Below are 12,945 nucleotides of genomic sequence, written 5' to 3'. Positions count from 1 at the left end.
GAAATGGACCAGGTAAACTTGAGGGCAGGGTGAAAGCTGGAGGCAAAGTTAATAAAGTCAACGAGTTCTGCATGCGTGCAGGAAGCAGCGCCAATGCAGTCGTCGATGTAGCGAAGGAAAAGTGGGGGACAGATACTAGAATAGGCACGGAACATAGATTGTTCCACAAACCCAACAAAAAGGCAGGCATAGCTAGGACCCATACGGGTGCCCATAGTTACACCTTTAGTTTGGAGGAAGTGGGAGGAGCCAAAGGAGAAATTATTAAGAGTAAGGACTAATTCCGCTAGACGGAGCAGAGTGCTGGTAGAGGGGAACTGATTAGGTCTGGAATCCAAAAAGAAGCGTAGAGCTTTGAGACCTTCCCGATGGGGGATGGAAGTATATAAGGACTGGACATCCATGGTGAAAATAAAGCGGCGGGGGCCAGGGAACTTAAAATCATCGAAAAGTTTAAGAGCGTGAGAAGTGTCACGAACATAGGTCAGAAGGGATTGAACAAGGGGTGATAAAACAGTGTCGAGGTATGCAGAAATGAGTTCGGTGGGGCAGGAGCAAGCTGAGACAATAGGTCAGCCAGGACAGGCAGGTTTGTGGATCTTGGGTAGGAGGTAGAAACGGGAAGTGCGGGGTGTGGGAACTATAAGGTTGGTAGCAGTGGATGGGAGATCCCCTGAGCGGATAAAGTCAGTGATGGTGTGGGAGACAATGGCCTGGTGCTCCTTAGTGGGGTCACGATCTAGGGGTAAATAAGAGGAGGTATCCGCGAGTTGTCGCTGTGCCTCGGCAAGGTAGAGGTCAGTACGCCAGACTACAACAGCACCCCTCTTATCGGCGGGTTTAATAAGGTTAGGATTAGCGCGGAGGGAGTGGAGAGCAGAGCGTTCCGAAGGAGTGAGGTTGGAATGGGGACAAGGTGCGGTGAAGTCGAGACGGTTGATGTCCCGTTGGCAGTTAGCAATAAAGAGATCCAGAGCAGGCAGAAGACCAGAGCGGGGTGCCCATGAAGAAGAGGAGGGTTGAAGATGGGAGAGGGGGTCATCGGTGGGGGTGGAAGAGTCCTTGCCGAAGAAGTAGGCTCGGAGACGGAGACGGCGGAAGAAAAGTTCCACGTCATGGCGAACACGGAACTCGCTAAGGTGTGGGCGAAGGGGGACAAACATGAGGCCCTTACTGAGAACAGAGCGTTCTGCCTCCGACAGTTGAAGGTCGGAGGGGATGGTAAAGACCCGGCACGGATGAGAGCTGCGATCAGAGGGGGGAGGGGGGAGGCTGGGGGTGTCAATGGAGAGGGGAGGGTTGGGGTGAGAGGAAGATGGAGCCTCTGAGGGCCCAGGATTATGAGACCCGACGCAGACTGGGAGACTGCTTTGCTGAACATCTACGCTCTGTCCGCCAGAGAAAGCAGGATCTCCCAGTGGCCACACATTTTAATTCCACATCCCATTCCCATTCTGACATGTCTATCCACGGCCTCCTCTGCTGTAAAGATGAAGCCACACTCAGGTTGGAGGAACAACACCTTATATTCTGTCTGGGTAGCCTCCAACCTGATGGCATGAACATCGACTTCTCTAACTTCCGCTAAGGCCCCACCTCCCCCTCGTACCCCATCTGTTACTCATTTTTATGCACACATTCTTTCTCTCACTCTCCTTTTTCTCCCTCTGTCCCTCTGAATATACCTCTTGCCCATCCTCTGGGTCCTCCCCCCCCATCTTTCTTCCCGGACCTCCTGTCCCATGATCCTCTCGTATCCCCTTTTGCCAATCACCTGTCCAGCTCTTGGCTCCATCCCTCCCCCTCCTGTCTTCTCCTATCATTTTGGATCTCCCCCTCCCCCTCCAACTTTCAAATCCCTTACTCACTCTTCCTTCAGTTAGTCCTGATGAAGGGTCTCGGCCTGAAACGTCGACTGTACCTCTTCCTGGAGATGCTGCTTGGCCTGCTGCCCTCACCAGCAACTTTGATGTGTGTTGCTTGAATTTCCAGCATCTGCAGAATTCCTGTTGTTTATATCTTACCATATCAGCTTACTCCTCATCACTAGAATGACCTTATCTGTACTCACTAAGCTTTTTCTGTCTTGTTACTATTTTCTTTAACTTTTCTTCAGATATAACTTGATATCTTCACTTCCCAGTCCTGCCATGCAATGGCTAGAAATACACTGTGGCTCAGGTAACACCCGAGGAAAGATAAAACAGTGCCAACAGTCCAAAGTGTCCTAACTTTCTGTCAGCCATTCAATAAAAAAACTGCCAGCATCAGCCTCTTTGCAAATCAGCTCATCTCTGACTTCCATGCCTGTGCCTTGTAACATGGAAGACCAAGAACTGTTCAACCTGCCACTCTATCATTTTTATACACATTTTGAAAGCAAACAACAATCATGATAAAAATAAATACAAAAGAAGGAACAGCATACACTCTTACATTTATGGTTATTACATTCAGTAGTGTTAACTTAATTTTTTAATAGCACCACTTTCACTTACAAGGGCCCTTGGGGGTGATACACCCCTTCATTGTTTGAGGGACTTCCCCACCTGACTCAACCCCTCCGTGCGCAGTAAAGAAAAGCTGCTAAACTGTAGTCTTTCCCCACAGAGCCTCAGCGTGGGCTACACCATGCTCCAGTGCACCCCTCAGCACATACCTCTGCGGCGTAGACTGTGCCAGTTGGCAGTGTTCCCTTCCAGACATCAAGCTTTGGCAGACCAAAGGGCAGCTTCTCCCAAGCTGATGGCCTTCCAGCAGTAGATAGTATCTGTCTCAGTGCATGCTCTTGTGGACAGCCTGTCAATCAGTGTCTTCTGTTTCACAGCTGCTGGGGATGAACCGAAACTAGGGGCTTTGTATCCTTCCCCATATCCTCTTAGTAAATCCATAGTCTACAGAGAGATGGGTCTCCTTGGATTCAACACCTGATACAGGCCACAACATAATTTCCTGAGTTGAAGTACTGTACGTACTCTGTACCTCGCTCCTCTGCTTCACAAGAAGGACGACTTGCAAAATAAGGCAAGCAGAGTGTTATGATACATGGGTTTGACTAAAGGAAAAAAAATCTGCAGTTGCTTAGCACTTTTGTGCAAGGGTGTTTATTCAGTGCGTCAAAAGTCAAACCTAGAAAAATTAGTGAAAAGGAAACTGCCAATATTATCAAAAAGATACCTACCAGAAAGCACCATGATAGCTTCATACGATCGTGCCCAGTGTGAACTCCCGCCAGCTCGATCTCTCTCTGCTTACTGACAGCAAACCACCCCATTTTTCAGGCACCAGGACATACCATCTTTAATGACCAACTAACTTAGCTTAAGGCCACACATGAATCAGAATACGATGCTCCCACAGTGTAGTTACAATCATATCACAAAATAAAAAGTAGCATCTTCCTTAAATACAGAAAACATATGACATATACACATCAGGCGACCCAGGCGCATTTCTCAACGCTGCTTGTAAGGAGTTTGTACGTTTTCTCCATGACCAAGTGGCTTTCTTCTGTGTGCTACGGTTTCCTCCCACAGTCCAAAGACATACCAGTTGGTAGGTGAATTAGTCTTTGTAAATTGCACTGTGGTAAGGCTAGGATTAAAATGGGAGATGGCTGGGTGGTTTGGCTCGAAGAGCTGAAAGGGCCTATTCTGCGCTGTAACTCAATAAATAAATAAATATAACAAATCATTTACACATCACCATTACTAAAGAAATGGAATATTCCACTATATGGTGGGAAAGGCACCATAAAGCCAATCTCTTTAGGGCCCATGAGTAGAATATACCGGGGGGGGGGGGGAGACATTGAAATGCACTCACACAGCGCAGCAACACAGAATGACAAGGCAATGTGTGAGAGTGAGAGTGAGAAATTGTGCCTATCTACAGAATTACCGAGCGTTCTCTGTCACACAGTTACATGGTTTCTTTTCTCTTAATATTATTTAATATTAGTAATTAATTTGAAGTCCCTTAAGGTGTGAGATGCTTTAAGTAAGCTTTTAATTATTTATGTTTTTAATTATTCAAATACACTTAAATTGTTTTAAGTCTCTGTATTGATCAGAGTCTCTGAATAATTGATCAAAGATTTTTGACAGTAGTGAGTTGTCGAAAGGGCAACCTAACAGTCCAGGGTTAGAATTTTACCAGAGACCAAATCATCACTTGTGGATCACCGTGCTTCACCAGAAGATCAGGACACAGTGATCTCCAGATAGATCAGTTCCAGAGGTTTGCAGAATTAAGTGGAGCTGCACAGGGGTTGATTATGCTAGGCAGGTAAGACTGCAAACAAAATGGTCAGCAGGTTAATCTATTTTTGTTTAATTCTCTTCAAATGCCTCCTGACCGGAAGAGCATTGTCAGCATTTTGTTTTAATTTTTAGTTCATAAGACCATTGAATAAGATATTGGAATAGAATTAGGTCATCCAGTCCCATCGTGTCTGTTCCACCACTCAATCATGGCTATTTTTTTTTCTAAATCCCATTCTCCCAGTAACCCTTAACTCCTTACGCAGTCGAGAACCTGTCAATGTCCACCTTAAATACACCCCGTCACTAGGCCTCCACAGCTGTCAGAGACACTGAATTCCACAGATTCACCCCCCTCTGGCTGAAGAAATTCATTCTCAACTCAGTTCTAAAGGGATGTCCAGTGATGGCCATCGTGTCACTGTCTTCAGTGTTCAGCAGAAAACACTGCAAAATAAAGTAGAAAAGCAGCATCTGTATGCAACAAATTTGCTGTATCATTAAGCCAAATGATTAAAGTTTTCTTGAAACATCTGAATGTGATTTCAATCACTATTTTACATAGCTTTATGTTAAATCCTAAGATGCCTCAACGTGATGATTCTGGATAATAGGCATTTAAAATCTGAAGGGTATTTAAATTTACCGTCTGGTAAAACGTTGAAGGTTAAAGGCAAGTTTGGAAATACAAAGAGTGACTAAGTGCTTTACCTTGCAATAATGGAAGGCAACTTCTATTTCTTTACAATGCAGTGCCATATTTACAACATAGATGATGAGGCAAAGGGAAGGTGGCTAAATGTAGCAGAGGGAACTTGTATAATGTCAAAGTATTTCTTAGAGCGAACATCTCAAGTCCATGCCAGAAGGAGATAAGAATCACACAGCCCAGATGAAAATGAAAAAAGATGTTGTAGATGTTGAAAATCTAAAATAAAACAGAAAATGCTGCAAATATCCAGAAGATCAGTTTGCATCTACGGGAAGACAAACAGTGAGTTTCACTTCCATAGCTATTTCTTCTTCCTTTGCCTCCGATTCCAACTTATTCCATGTCAAACCTTTTCTGGAGCTGATGTCCGTGGCCCCCCCAGATTTTCCCTATCAGAGACATCCTCTTCCCTCAGCTTTACAAGCTTCTATCTCCTCCTCAATTCTGATGAGGGATCGCCAGCCTGAAACATTGACTCATACAGCCTAATGCCACCTTTCACCACTCAATCCATAGCCTTGCAGGTGATGCTTCTTCAGGTTAATTTTATTAAAAGGTGGTGATTTTGCCTCTGCCACCCTTTTATGCAGAGAGTTCCACAGTATTTCTGCTCTTTGGGTGAAAAAAAATCCTTATCTCTTTAATCATCAATCAATTTCTGATTGATTGCTCTAATCAAGAGTAACACACCTTTCTTATTTGCTGTGCTTAAGTTACTCAGAAGTTTAATGCATCTCAGTTTAAGTTTTTCTTTCCAAGGATGACATCACCAGGCGCCCGGTTTTCTCATATTTCCAGTCTTAGTGAGATAATTGTCTTGAAAATATGCTCCCTGAAGTACGAAAGAAATTAAGTTTTGGACCCACTGGATAACAAAAAAAAAATCATTTAGAAATCAAAGCTTTGACTGCAAGCTTAAAGAAACACAATTAGAGCAAGACATGATGAGCCATTTCTTAGGAATTAAGGCTCTTGAAGATGATCGTGGAAAGGGATCTGGAAGCAATTCGGACACATTCCCTCCATTTCTGAACAATGCAGCAAGCCATTCAATCAGCTCACAGTGTGCATCAATACAGCCCGAACAGCAGAGAACAAGCCTTCAGAGTTACATCGTCCGAAGTTAGATTGCATTCAGAATGAAATGAAATGCAAGCTTTACAAATGCAAACCCTGCGTTTGCAGGAGGGTCAGGAGGTGCTCACACTTTCTTTCTCCAAACTTTCTGCAGAACTAGTGGTAGTTCCACGCAAAAGTGGAAGAACTGGTCCAGAAAACCTGTACTTTGCTGAAGGCAGGAGTCTGGTAATTCGACTCAGCTGACTACCATAGGCTTTGCTATGGCACTCCGTCACCAGAATACTCGTGGGGTCCCGGGAGGGAGCGTGAAAGTCTACAGAATCCGCACCAAGTGGGGCCAGTGACCAGCAAATAAAGCTGCAGATTCTGGAAGTCTTAAATTTAAAAAAAACACAAACACACAGCAAATCAGGCAGGCCTGTGCATAGAGACACTGGGTTAATGCTTAGGGCTGGAGACCCTTTGTAAAACTGGGAAAGGGAAACGTTTTAAGTTGCAGACCAGCTTCTGGGGGATGGATAGGGATTTTCAATTTCAGAGGTTTTTCAAACTTGCGACTCGTCGGAGCAGATAAATCCCTCCCCCACCCTCTATGCAACTCAAAACGAACTTGTTTTCTCACTTTGGCAATACTGCTTAAGACTATTTGGCCTGAAATGTTAAATGTTTCTCTTTCCATGGATGTTGCCTGAGCTGCTGAGTGTTTTGGGCTAATTATAAGTCCTGGGAACCTATTGATTTCAATAGGGAAGATTAGATGCAAGGGATAGGAGTGACTCAGAGATCTCTTATTAAACTTACATGAGAAAAAGTGCATTTAACTGCTATCAATAAATTGTTTTGCCTTTTATTTTTAATTTTAAACGCTTCTAGCATTCAGTATTGAAAATCGTAAAAATATTGGCATTTTCAATCTCTTTAATAAGGGGTTTGGAATGGGGAAATGGTTTAAACAAGCTGTCGATGCAATTCTGTGGACTTGGCTTACCAGCTCCTAACAAAAAGACGCACCGCTCAGATCGGGCTCTCAGAACTAGTTGAGAGGTAGCTACCCGAACGTTTGTGCCAAGGGACTTGCTCAGACAGACAATTGGCTCATTATTCAGTGGAAGATCTGGACCAATATATTAAATACATTCCCAGTTATCCTGCCGTGGGGGTTCAACGCGCCAAGATCTACAACACGTGCATTTATTTACACAATAGGCAGTATAATGTTGAGCGCGCCGCTTTTTCCTTCAGCTTTTCGTAACTTTTGCTCAAATAAATTTAAAAGAAACTGGAGGAGCAACACAAGTTGATAAACAAAAGCAGCAGAAAATCTGTCCAGCTTTTTGTGCGTGTTGACAATTTGATGGATGTGAGTCTCAGAAACACATTGTACTGAGGTATATTGACAGCGCTATCCTGTCGCCATCGTATCACTCGGTAAGACAGTGGTGCCAAAGGTTCCCACACTGCTGGGAGCTCACAGTACCCTGACCATGAATATGAGCAGCAACGCTTAATGTTCGCTTATATCCAATGAAAGTGCAGCAAATGTGTTACAGACTGGAGGGAGGAGAACGGCCATTCAGTGAACTAGGAGAGAATGACGCAGAAGATATCAGTGCCCAGAGATAGCAGTGGGGAACTTGCTGAGAATCTGTTCCAGCCACGCTGATCATTGATCGGATCTGCCCGCCAGCTCCGATGGCTCCCGTTGGTCGCTTGATGACAGAGAAGCCGTCCCAGGAATTTGCTTCACCAGAATCTCCACCTGCAGCCTGCATTAATAGGAAAGATAATCTGAACAGGCCCAGGCAATAGAGCACTCAGACCTCTGCCCTTTGTAGCAAGGGGCTATTTTCAAAGTGCTGCAACCTTCCCGGTAGAAGAGGTGACAGTACTGGTGTCAAAGCCTCCAACAACACCCCAGTCAGTCCCCACTGACCCTCTCCTCTACCCCAGTCACTGACCCTCTCCTATATCCCAGTCACTGACCCTCTCCTATACCCAGTCACTGACTCTCTCCCATACCCCAGTCATTGATTCTCTCCTATACCCCAGTCACTGACCCTCCCCTCTACCCCAGTCACTGACCCTCTCCTCTACCCCAGACACTGAACCTCTCCTCTACCCCAGTCACTGATCCTCTCCTATACCCCAGTCATTGACTCTCGCCTATACCCCAGTCACTGACCCTCTCCTCTACCCCAGTCACTGACCCTCTCCTCTACCCCAGACACTGACCCTCTCCTCTACCCCAGACACTGATCCTCTCTTATACCCTAGTCATTGACTCTCTCCTATACCCCAGTCATTGACTCTCTCCTCTACCCCAGTCACCGACTCTCTCCCATACCCCTGTCACTGACCCTCTCCTCTACCCCAGTCACTGACTCTCTCTTATACCCCAGTCATTGACTCTCTCCTCTACCCCAGTCACTGACTCTCTCCTCTACCCCAGTCACTGACTCTCTCCTATACCCCAGTCACTGACCCTCTCCTCTACCCCAGTCACTGATCCTCTCCTATACCCCAGTCATTGACTCTCTCCTATACCCCAGTCACTGACCCTCTCCTCTACCCCAGTCACTGACCCTCTCCTCTACCCCAGACACTGACCCTCTCCTCTACCCCAGACACTGATCCTCTCTTATACCCTAGTCATTGACTCTCTCCTATACCCCAGTCATTGACTCTCTCCTCTACCCCAGTCACCGACTCTCTCCCATACCCCTGTCACTGACCCTCTCCTCTACCCCAGTCACTGACTCTCTCTTATACCCCAGTCATTGACTCTCTCCTATACCCGTCATTGACTCTCTCCTCTACCCCAGTCACTGACTCTCTCCCATACCCCTCTCACTGACCCTTTCCTCTACCCCAGACACTGATCCTCTCTTATACCCCAGTCACTGATCCTCTCCTCTACCCCAGTCACTGACTCTCTCCTATACCCCAGTCACTGACTCTCTCCTATACCCCAGTCATTGACTCTCTCCTATGCCCCAGTCACTGACTCTCTCCCATACCCCAGTCACTGACCCTCTCCTCTACCCCAGTCACTGACCCTCTCCTCTACCCCAGTCACTGACCCTCTCCTCTACCCCAGACATTGATCCTCTCCTATACCCCAGTCATTGACTCTCTCCTATACCCCAGTCATTGACTCTCTCCTATGCCCCAGTCACTGACTCTCTCCCATACCCCAGTCACTGACCCTCTCCTCTACCCCAGTCACTGACCCTCTCCTCTACCCCAGTCACTGACTCTCTCCCATACCCCTGTCACTGACCCTCTCCTCTACCCCAGACACTGATCCTCTCTTATACCCCAGTCACTGACCCTCTCCTCTACCCCAGTCACTGACTCTCTCCTATGCCCCAGTCACTGACCCTCTCCTCTACCCCAGTCACTGACCCTCTCCTCTACCTCAGACACTGACCTTCTCCTATACCTCAGACACTGATCCTCTCCTATACCCCAGTCACTGATCCTCTCCTCTACCCCAGTCACTGACTCTCTCCTATACCCCAGTCACTGACCCTCTCCTCTACCCCAGACATTGATCCTCTCCTATACCCCAGTCATTGACTCTCTCCTATACCCCAGTCATTGACTCTCTCCTATGCCCCAGTCACTGACTCTCTCCCATACCCCAGTCACTGACCCTCTCCTCTACCCCAGTCACTGACTCTCTCCCATACCCCTGTCACTGACCCTCTCCTCTACCCCAGACACTGATCCTCTCTTATACCCCAGTCACTGATCCTCTCCTCTACCCCAGTCACTGACTCTCTCCTATACCCCAGTCACTGATCCTCTCCTCTACCCCAGTCACTGACTCTCTCCTCTACCCCAGTCACTGACTCTCTCCTATACCCCAGTCACTGACCCTCTCCTCTACCCCAGTCACTGACCCTCTCCTCTACCCCAGTCACTGACTCTCTCCTATACCCAAGTCACTGACCCTCTCCTCTACCCCAGTCACTGACTCTCTCCTATGCCCCAGTCACTGACCCTCTCCTCTACCCCAGTCACTGATCCTCTCTTATACCCCAGTCACTGATCCTCTCCTATACCCCAGTCACTGACCCTCTCCTCTACCCCAGTTATTGACTCTCTCCTATCCTCACTGAACCCTCCCAATCCGCCGGCGTTGATCGTAATTGAACCTCCATTTCCCTAATGTCACTCCCCAATGGACCCCTCCTATCCCCCAGTGTCGATCCCTACTGACACTCTTCCTCCCAATATGTGCCTCCACTGACCTCTTCCCCTCCCACAGACCCTCTCCTGACACCCCCTCCCTCTCCCAGTAAAGAGTACCTACTTGCCCTCACCTCCTCCTGATCACAGTCAGAACCCTTTTCCTCAGAGGGACTCACTTCCATGTCAGTCTCAGCACTCATTTTGGGACAGGAACATCCAGAACCCATCTACTTCTGACTCTTCTTCTTCCTCGGCCTCCTTCCCATGCTCAGAGACAGGCCTCCCCTCTCTCCTTTAGCCCCTCGTACCTCTACCTCACAACCTTAGAACAGGCCTATCTCCCCTCAGCTCCCCTCCACCATGAACATTCTCCCAACTACACCTCAGCGTCTGCTCCGGCTCCAGCCCCTCTCCTGGCCCATCCTTGTGCCTTCTCCCTCTACCCAGCACTTCTTTATTCCTCCCTTCTCGAATTTCTTGACCACTATAGACCCCACTCCCTCCTCTCTCTGGCCCCTCCGGTTTACAACTCGTACCCTTCCCCTCCCTTTAACTCCGCCCGCCCCCAAGCCTCGCCGCGTCCCCTCCACTCCTCCCTTTGTCCCCAATCTGTCTCGCCAGCCTCCTGGAGATTTTGCTCAATATCTTGGTGACCCAAGACGTTCTTGCGCGAGAAATGGAATTATTCCGAGCACCGGTCGGTGTGGCGATGTGCTCTGAGTAAGAGAGTCGGTCATCAGAGCGCGTAACTGAACTGTAACAAGCATCTCGGTTTTTTCCAGGAGTGAAGGTAAAAAGGGTAAAAAAAAACGCATAACTACTTCAACTTTTCACTGCTGGGAAAGAAGAGAGTTGACGGGCAGAAAATCGATCTGTCGATGTATGACTGTCTGAGCAAGATAATCATTTCACAGGATGCCGAGAAAGTGTTACACGCACAAGTAGATTCAGATCCTGTCACTACATCTCAAGCACACCCCGGCTCCTCTCCACTCATTCCTTCAGTTCCTCTCCCCACCCCTCTAATCTCCCTCCTTGTCGCAAGCCTCTATTAGCTCTCCCTCCAGACCTTCTCCAGCCACCCTCTCCATCACCTTTCCCTCTACTGATAGAAGTTCTTCCGTAACTCCTGCCTGTCTCGCGGGTCACCAGCCGGACGAGTCTCTATCGCCCGGACTCCCCGGAACCCATGTGTGATGGGCGGGTTTACAGATGACCCCTTCCCAGCTGCCGGCGGGAAATGGAGCAAAGTTAGAAACCAGATCCCCATCCGCACTCACAGTTGACCTGCTTCTGCGAGTTGCGCTACTCAGAGTTGGGGACTTGGAATCATTTTGTCTCTCTCAGCCAGACAGGGAGCAGCTCTTTGGACAGCGAAATGTGCGTGCGGAGCGCTCGAGATTCCGCCCGGTGAGTTCCCGTACTGAGTTCCAGCAACAGGCAGCGAACCCGGAGAGACGTCTGATTCCCCGATGGTAAACACATGCATGAAATGCTGGAAGAGTATACAGTAGATGGAAGCACCCACACACAATTCACTCTCTGTTTCAAATGACTTTTCCCCACTCAGACAAATATACCTTACAAAGACCCAAGGGAGTTAAATGTCACCGCCGCAGACTGTGACACACACACACACAATTACTTTCAACTTTTCTGGCAGCAGTACCATCAGATTCCGAGCACCCACTAAAATTCCAGTGAGCTCAGACTGCTGAATGGAATTTTGAGCATATGCGAAAGAAGTCGCATTCAGCATTCCAGTGTTAGCACCAGCAGCTCCTTTCTCCGTGCGGGGACAAGCGAGAAATGCCTTACCTTTGTTCCGCCGCCTTTTTCCTTACAAGGCAGCACTACAATGGGATCTCAGCGACAATTCCTTGGCCATTGAACCTGCGCTCCCTCAAGTTCTGAAACTGAACCCGATTATTGTCAACCGAATTCAACGCCGCTCGGTAGAGCTCTGCCCATTTTGTGCCCGGGGCCGCTCCGGCGGACGTTTGGAACTGAGCAGCAAGCGGAGAGAGGCTTGACTTTTGAAGCCACTGGCGAGTAACGTACCAATCACTGCTGGGCGAAAGCCGCACCATCCCACGGTATCTGAGAGGCACCTCTCACTGCTCGTGGCATCACAGTGGAACAGCAGCTGACACAGCTGTGCTACAACGGCTCAGGAGTTGCTCCGAGGAAACATCCAAAAAGAGTTTCCGACCAGCCAGTCGCCAATGTTTTCACTGAAGCCGCTGCCTTTCCTCGTGTGGCTGGTTGTAGTGGCGGGGAGTACACCGGCCAAAATGCCTTAGCTCTTCCTCGCCGTCCGTGGTCAGATGCGAGTCGTTCTCCCCGTTCACTGCTAGACCTTTCACGGTGCCACTGTCTGAGCGAGATTGGATTGCGAAAAAAGGGAGCGAACGCACACTCGCAGCCCAGCCCCTACAGAGAGTAGGATGCATTAGTCGGAAATCTGAGCTTTGTTACCACGAGAAGCTGCCCCAAATCCCCGTTGAATTGTAACACAACCCCAAGGTAATATTAAAAAGAAACAATAACTGGAAGAAATAAGATAACAACAATTTACAAACGTTCTATTATTCTCAGAAATGACGATTAAGAATGTTTTTTTTTGGATTAATAAGCAGTCAAGTATTCTGGGTCAAAGTTGCTAATTATGTCCACTCCCCCATACTCGATGTT

The 12,945-nt window shown here is 47.9% G+C and overlaps 1 protein-coding gene across 1 annotated transcript in view; it reads right to left on the bottom strand.

The window, feature by feature from the left end:
• frmpd4 (FERM and PDZ domain containing 4) overlaps positions 1 to 12,602 on the bottom strand; it is a 472,289-nt gene extending 459,687 nt beyond the window's left edge. The window contains exon 1 of the mRNA XM_072262320.1: positions 12,070 to 12,602. The gene's annotated coding sequence lies outside the window, so the exon portion shown is untranslated. The remainder of the gene's footprint in view (positions 1 to 12,069) is intronic.
• Positions 12,603 to 12,945: the final 343 nt, after the last annotated feature.

The sequence above is a fragment of the Mobula birostris genome, chromosome 6 (assembly GCF_030028105.1).
Source record: "Mobula birostris isolate sMobBir1 chromosome 6, sMobBir1.hap1, whole genome shotgun sequence".
Lineage (NCBI taxonomy): Eukaryota > Metazoa > Chordata > Chondrichthyes > Myliobatiformes > Myliobatidae > Mobula > Mobula birostris.
Note: the sequence above shows the minus strand (reverse complement) of the source record. Positions and strands in the feature narration are given on the sequence as shown.